We start from the raw sequence: 8,516 nt of genomic DNA, 5'->3' as shown, positions 1-8,516 counted from the left end.
AAAGTTCCCCTAGCTGTGCAGCTGAATAAACAAAAGAACTTGTACCTGCTAATGAGTGTGGTCTTTTGTCCACAGCAGGAGATAGAGGAAGAAACAGATTGTTTCCCATCTCAGGAAGCTGACAGGCAGCCTGTAGTTGAGAAAACCCTTTCAGCAGCAGTGGTCAGTTCAGCAGTGGTGGGCTCTGGAGGCAGGCAGCCAGTACAGATCCCAAAGCTCAGGACTCACTAGCTGTGGTGATCCTGTGAGTTCATGAGGGCTGCCCTAACAAAGTACAATAGACTGGGTGGCTGCAACAATAGAAATTTATTTTCTTAAGATTCTGGAAGCTAGAAGTCCAAGATCAAAGTGTTGGTAGGGTTGGTTTCTTCTGAGGTCTCTCTCCTTGGCTTGCAGATGACCATCATTTCCCTGAGTCTTCACATGGTCTTCCCTCTCTGCATATCTGTGGCCTAAATTCCTCTTATAAGAGCACCAGTCATCGCGGGTTAGGGCCCACCCTAATAACCTCATTTTAACTTCACTACCTCTTTTTTTTTTTTTCCATGGCTCACAGGCCCAACCGCTCCGCGGCATGTGGGATCTTCCCGGACCGGGGCATGAACCCGTGTCCCCTGCATCGGCAGGCAGACTCTCAACCACTGCGCCACCAGGGAAGCCCTCACTACCTCTTTATAGACCCTATCTCCAAATGCAGACACATTCTGAGGTACTAGGGATTAGGACTTCAACATGAGTTCTGTGGGAGACACAACTCAGCCTTGGGTAAATCACTCTCCTAGTCTCAGCTTTCTCCTCTGTAAAATGGGGGAAATAATAGTACCCATCCATAGGTCGTGATGGGGATTAAATTCAGTAACACCTAGCCCAGTGACCAGAACAGGTAACATTAAAAAATGTTAGCTTATATTAGTGATATGAAATTGTTGAAAGGCAGCAGTATCCTAAGTTATGTCTAAGTATTCCAGAATCTAAAAAACCACCCAGGGAATAAGTTAAGTAGAGCAGGAAAAAGTATTTGATAAACACTTTTTATGTACCTTGATATTCCTGTTCATATGCAAGCAGTTAGAAGAGAAAGAGAAGTCTTAATTAGTGCAGTGGATGCCGAGGTGTGCCCCCCACATTTCCGTTCACAGCAGACAGAGTGCTGCCTGCTGACAGCTATCCCTCCCCAGGAACTGCCCTCGTCTAAAGGGAGCTGCCACACCCAAGTGTCTGTCCCCTCCCAGGAGCAGCCCACATCTACTCCATGGGCTTGGGGGTTGGAGAAAAGGAGATGGGTTCAAAGACCTGGCCACACTTCTTGATGGGAGACATATCTGAAAGGTCCTCCCATACTTCTCTCAAGTTGAGAAGCCTTTCGTTGCAGCTGCATCACCATTTAACTTCTCTCTCTGCCCAGCCCATGGCCCCTTTTCTCTCACAGGTGTTCCCAAGAACATTCCCTCGCAGACTTCCTGCACACTCTCCATTGCAGGCCTGTTTCCCAGGGATCTCAACCTGTGAAAATTAGGCAGCATCAAATAAGCAGAGTAAAAACATGTGAATTGGGACTTCCCTGGTGGCACAGTGGTTAAGAATCTGCCTGCCAATGCAGGGGACAGGGGTTCGAGCCCTGGTCTGGGAAGATCCCACATGCCGCGGAGCCACTAAGCCCGTGCACCACAACTACTGAGCCCGCACTCTAGAGCCCGCGAGTCACAACTACTGAAGCCCACGCGCCTAGAGCCCATGCTCCGCAACAAGAGAAGCCACCACAATGAGAAGCCCGCGCACAACAGCGAAGATCCAACGCGGCCAAAAAGAAAGAAAGAAAGAAATCAAAAAAAAAGAGAGAGAGAGATGTGAATTGGGGGGAAAGTAAAAATTGCCTGGACTTTTAAGTCGTTAATTCTTAGAGAAGCCACAGATCCCTGCCTAACCTGCTCTTTTGTGTGCCATGCATCAATGCATCCATTTATTTATATATCCATTCATCAAATTCCAGGTGCCTTACCAGGAAGAAATTTACAACTGAGGGGGAGGGGGAGAAACAAGTAAACAGGGGGTTGGGGTTGTTGGGGTGTGTGTCCCAGCAGGAAGCTGCTGTGGGAGCGCAGAGGAGAGAAGGTGAAGCCGGAGCTCAGTGCTGCAGGTGTGATGTGGAGGGTTAGCAAAGAAGAGGGGGAAAGGGGCTCCGGGCGGAAAGGCCGGGAAGGGTGAGGGAACATTTTCTGGCATACTTGTTAAACTGAGTGCAAGGAACAGAGAGAAAGAGGCTGGAAAAATGAACTGAGGTTTAGCAGCTGGCACAGGCCTTGTGCGCCACCTAAAGGATTTTAAGAGGACAGGAAGCCGGTAATGGGGAGTGACACCATCAGGGGTTTGGCTGTGCACTTCCGAAAGATTATTTAAGCTACTGTGTGGGAAACTGAAAACGTATTTTTCAGGAGGTTGCTGGGGTAACTCCAGAGTGACGTCATGGCTGCGTAAACTGAGGTAGTGGCACAGGGATGACGAAGAGGAGAGGGACTGGAAGGATATGAAGCAGGCGGAATCAGTAGGACTTTGGGGGGTAGATCTGACTTTGCCAGGTGGAAACCAGCCCACTTTCCTTCCTTCCTTAGACTCTAGTTCTACTTATGCTCCAAATAGTAGTGCATATGGCTCCAAGGTTTCCTCCCAAGAGCCTCAGACTCTGTCCAGGAGCTCCACTCCGCAGCCTTTCCCAGACACCTGCCTCTGTACACACTTGAGGGGGCCCTGAGCAGCTGCCTGGGCCAGCCTCTTGGGTCCTGGTGGCAGAGGGGCAGCACTATGGGCAGTGTGGGCTGGAACCTGGGGGTCAGGGAGGAGAGCTGCAAACCAGGGAGCAGTAGAAGGGGCCATGGCAGAGGGCTGGACTAGGGAGTCAGCCTAGGGGCCTTCTTCTCTTCCTCCAGGCAATGAAAACTAATGAAGCAGTTTCTCAGTCTCACTACCAAACTTATAATACAATGTTACAGGTGAAAAAAGAGACTAAAAGAGATTTAATAATTTTCCCAAGTCACTTAACTTCCAAGTGGCAGAGTGAAAATTGGAACCGAAGTGTGCTCTTACACCCTGTGCTCACAGAGCTCAGGTGGTTTACTCAGCAAAACTGCAAGGAAGTGGAAGAGTAAGTGGGGATTTTTGCACGTCTAACTTAACACGTGAAGCAGGAAGAGCCACACTCACTGTTCTGGTCAGCACTGCTGCCGAGAGAGGTGGGTGCTTGATCTGAGACCTGACTTTCTCTGCCTCCCAGGGACCAAGGCAAAATTAAATTATTTCTGGTTTGCAAATTAATCCTATCTTCCTAATTGTATAATGGAACAGTGAAAAAGGATGGTCTTTATTTCAAAAATGAAAACAACCTTGAAAGAGGTCTGTCACCCACACAATCAGTATAAACAAGAACCTTAGAGATCAAATGAACAAACCTAAATACACAGATAGGACTTCTGCTTCTGGCCATGATGGAGTAATGGGGACTGGATTTACCGTCTCCTCTTAAACAGCTAAAAAACCAGACAAAACCTATGAAACATACACTGGACAACAGGCAGTGCAGGACAGGGAGAGAAGAAAAACAGTTGAGATGAGTCCTAGGATTGGCCCAGCTTCGTGTCTGGAGAGTTTCCAGGCTGCAGTACAGAGCAGGCAGACTCCCTGAGGTGAAGGCACAGAATTGAGAATTCAGAGAGGCCAAGGCAGAACACAGTACCAGAGAGGACAGCAGAGCTCCGGAGATCTGCAGGAAGTTCCCCTCAATTCTTCAGCTAAGGACTGATCAGCACATTTGTGTGAGGCAACCACCTGTAGCCAGGGAAAGAACCTCTGGTAAGAAGCTGGTAGGATTCTTAGAGCTCACACAGGTCTTGGAACAGTCTATGTTCTAAAGAACCAGAGTGGAGAAAACTTGTAGTACACAGGGCATCAGCCAGAGCACTCCAAAGGGTACTGCTTCAGTGATGGGCCACATTACCACTAGAGCGCTGCTCTGTCCTAGCTGACAGGGCATAAAATCAAAGCCTCAGAAGAATCAAACTGCTTCTAAATAACTTACTTGTGTCCCAGTACAAAGCTCAAAAAAATTTAAAGGAATTAAATTTAAAAAAAAAAAGTACCCAACAACATACAATTTACAATGCCTGGCACCCAATCAAAAATTAAAGGCATGCAAGAAAAAGGAAAACATGATCCATAATGAGCAGAAAAGTCGATAGAAACAGATCCAGCAATGACACAGATGATAATTATTAGACAAGGACACTGAATGCAGCTATTATACTCCGTATGTTCAAAAAGGTAAAGGAAAACATGAGCACGGAGAAAGAGAAGAGATATTAACAAGACCCAAACTGAATTCTAGAGATGAAAGATATGTCTGAGATGAAAAATGTACTGGATAGAAACTATCCAAAATGAAATACAGAGATTAAAAAATACTTTAAAAAAATAGATGAACAAAGCATCAATCAGTAAGTTGTGAGACAACTTTAATCAACCTAATACATGTGTAATTAGAGTCCCAAGGGGAAGAAAGAGGAAAGCAGAAAAACATTTGAAGAAATAACAGCTAACAACTTTCCAAATTTGCTGTAAACTATAAATCTACAGATCCAAGAAGTTCAACAAACACAAAGCAAAAGAAACGTGAAGACAGATACACCAAGGTACTATCAAAATCGAATTGCTTAAAGCCAGTAATAAATACATAGGCAGCAGAATTGGCTGAGATATGGAATTTCATTTTAGAAACAAGAACTAAAACTTATAAGCAGTAGAAAGAAGTACTGACTTTTCCTATAAGCACTTCACAATGGAATTCCCACTTGTAAAGGAAGAAATCTTCTGTGATAGACCTGCAAACATAATACATTGGCCCTGACAAAGAAACAGTGTTATAATGGTAATTAGATTCCCATGTCAACTCACAAGGGCTACTTAGTATCCTTAAGGTAGATGAAATAATGTACATTTAAGATAAAGCACAGAAAGAAAAAAAACCAGGAAATAAAAATAAGTACAATATAGTGGTTAAGATGCAATTTTTATTCTCTTTGAATTTTAACGCTTGTGAGAAAGCATCTTTAACTTGGGGTAAATCAGAGGAGAAAGAAAGTGGGTAAAGGAGAAAAAGAAACTTCATTTATTGGGCTCCTACTATACACAAAGCAGTGGACTGTCAGATATACCATTTTGTACTATACTCCCACAAACTTGAAGCATGGGTATTTTCCCCACTTTATGGATGAGGAAATTGAAATTCAGGGAATAACCAAGATTAGACAATCCATGATGAATTCTGAAGGGACTTCTAGGTGTGTTTGGGGTCTTTACAGGCTGGTGGCACTGGTTATTTGGTTGTTTGCCTTAAAAACAAATGGCTACTTTTCCCTTGATTCACTTGCATTTCCTGCATTACTGCTGTTTCTTTGCCTAATTGGAATTTATTTCTAGCTAATGAATGGGTCCACGTGGCATAGAGAGAAAAAAGGGACACTTTTTCCCAAGGTACCTGAGAAAACATTTTAAGAGAAAAAGAAGCTCTCCCGCTCTCCCTCTCTTCCTTCTTTCCTCTTTCCCTCCCTCTCCCTCCACCATGTGAGGACACAGTGAGAATGTGGTCATCCACAGCCAGGAAGAGAGCTCTCAGTAGGAACCAAATTGGCTGGCATCTCAATCTGGGATTTGTAGCCTCCAGAACTGTGAGAAAATAAATTTCTGTAGGAAGGAAGGAAAGAAGGAGAGAGAGAGAGAGAGAGAGAGGGAGGGAGAGAGGGAGGAAGAAAGGAAGGAAGGAGGGAAGGAGGGAAGTAAGGAAGGAAGAAAGAAAGAAAGAAGGAAAGAGAAAGGAAGGAAGGAAGGAAAGAAGGAGGAAGGAGGAAGGAAGGGAAGAAGGGAGAAAGGAAGAAAGAAAGAAAGGAGTTAAAGAGGTGTTGCCTGTATTCAATGGACAGAACATCCAGCCTGGCAGGGTTCTGCTGTAGATAGTGAGGCTCCCAACATATGGTTTGTCCTGCAATAGATTCTAATCCTTTCAATAACAAGTCATTTAAAAACTAATTTTCAAGGAATTCCCTGGCCATCCAGTGGTTAGGACTCCACGCTTTCACTGCTGAGGGCCCAGGTTCAACCCCTGCTCAGGGAACTAAGATCCCGCAAGCTGCGTGGCTCAGCCAACAAAACAAAACAAAACAAAACACACAAAAACAACTAATTTTCAAGATTATCCTGAGCATGCTACTACATATGAAGAAAACATAAGCCTGTGATGATGCTGAAGCAGCTGCAAAAATAAGAATACTGAATCCCAGCAAATACATTTAAGATGTAGCTCACATGAAGAAAAAAAATATAATATATCCAAGAAGATGGAAATAATGTATAAAAACAGAAACGAGATCAAGAAGTAAACAAAGCCTCTTATGAAAGAAAGATTTTGAGGATGGTACAGGTGAAGTATCTGATTTGGGTTTTGTTTTGTTTCAGTGCTGAAAGTTGCAAGGAAAAGAGGTGTGTTTAAAGCAATTTGTGGCTATCTTGTATTTGAGTAAATCGTATAGTGGATCAATTCCCTCAGCTAAAGAACGGTTTTGGTTCAACTGTTTAACGTGTCCCCATATCACATAAAGAGATACAAAATATATTAGATGGGTGATATAGACCTTTAATGTCATGGCCGTCATTTTAGGGGATAAAGGATCTGCATAGAAAAATAAAGGACAACAAAGGCATTATGATTCTACATTCAGTTAATTAAATTTGAAATGTCCAATTCATCATTTATGGCCTCATTTATTTAAGTCATTCATTGGTTAATTTTTGAGTGGCAACCCTGGGCTGAATGCGATACGCTCTTCTACAAGGTAGCCCTGTCCTCAAGGAGCAGGACAAAATTAGCTGACGCAAAGGGCATTTCCAGTCTAGTGACATTGGTAAAGAAGAGGAAAGATCAGAGCAAAGTTTCAGGTCGGAATGAAAGTGTCCTACAGTGAGTAAATCCCCAGATCGCTGTGCACTGTGGATGCTCTGATGCTGAAACTGGTGAGAGTTCTGATCAGAGGTTTTTCCGCATTGGTATTCCAAGGGCCTCTCCAGTACAAGTTTTCTGATGAACTCCAAGGTGGGAATTCTGTCTGAAGGTGGAATTCATTACATTAGCAGGGTTGCTCACCAGTGTGAACTCCCTGATGCAGAGAATCTCAGCTCCACCCGACCGCATGAAGACCTCTCGGGTCTTTCCCACATTCGCTGCACTCCTGGGATTCCTCCCACTTGGAAGTCAATGGAGTGGAGTGTGGATTATAGCCCTCCTGTGACTAAAGTTCCGCCCTGTCCCCACCACAACCCAGCTCAGAGAATGCCGACATAACCAGCAGATCAGGGGCACAGAAGCATTTTTCTCCTTTCTAGATGATGTTTTGGGTAATCTGCCCACTCCAATGCATAATCACCCTTCTTAGCAAAAGGCCTCAAATGATCAACTCTGCTGGCCACCCTGCGCTCATTCCCTCCACATCTGTAGTCTTAGTTCCTCCAGCAGCCTCAGAGGACAGTGCTTTCTTCCTTCTTTCTGAAGCCAAACCTGCCTTCTGTACCTTGAGTATGTCCTTTCCCACTGCCACTAAATTAAGTTTTAATAATTAGTTATTAGATAAGTATCTTAATAGGCCTGGTTGGAAGTTCGAAAGAACCTGGGCCGCGGCAAGGACTCCATGAACATCTGGGAACGGCGGAATAGATCCCTCCCTGGGATGTGAAACGTCCTCACAAACGACAAATCACGGCGGCCTGAGGGACGCCAGCCCAGGTCCCGTCCGGCGGGCGCCCCAGGACTTGACTTCGGAGTCAGCAGCGCGCAGTGGCCCACTCTCGGGGCCCTCCCGCCTCAGCCTCCGGCCCCCATCAGTCACTAGCAAAAAGGCACCCCGGGCCTCGACTAATCACGCCGCGCACCGCCCCGGCCCGCCCCCGCCCGCCAGGTGGCGCACGGATAAGGGTCCCCAGGCTTCCGAGAGCGGCCCCAGCCTCAGGGCTCGGTGAGGCTCCTATCAATACCTCTTGGTCCCGGAGGCAGTGTCGGCCAGGCGCGTTCGATGACTTAGAGGTTCGTCGGTGTCGGTGCCGGCAAAGTTGGGTCCACCGATGAAAACACTGTCTGCAAAGCGTAGTACAAATAAATAAAACATCAGCATTCTCGTCGGCGGCACCGCAGGAGAGATGCGAGTCGCGGCCGAGCCCCAGTGCGAGGCCCGGGCTGGAGACAAGGACGTGGCAGGGACGGCCAGCGGGTGCAGAGGGGTGAGCTCGCGTCCTGGGGCTCGAGGAGGGGGCCGCGCCTGCCTCGTCGGCCGCCGCTCCCCAGCTCTCAGGGAGGAGGCGGGCTTTCTGCTCCGTGGGAGAACCGAAGCCTTCTCGCCTACTCCCCCCTCCGCAGCGCTGACCTCTACTGCGTAGCTCAAGTCCCCACCAGCCTCGTAGAGCTTAGCCCCCGCGCCTCGCACAGG

Source organism: Mesoplodon mirus (assembly GCF_964341445.2).
Source record: "Mesoplodon mirus genome assembly, chromosome: 18".
Taxonomy (NCBI): domain Eukaryota; kingdom Metazoa; phylum Chordata; class Mammalia; order Artiodactyla; family Ziphiidae; genus Mesoplodon; species Mesoplodon mirus.
This window is presented reverse-complemented; position numbering follows the sequence as displayed.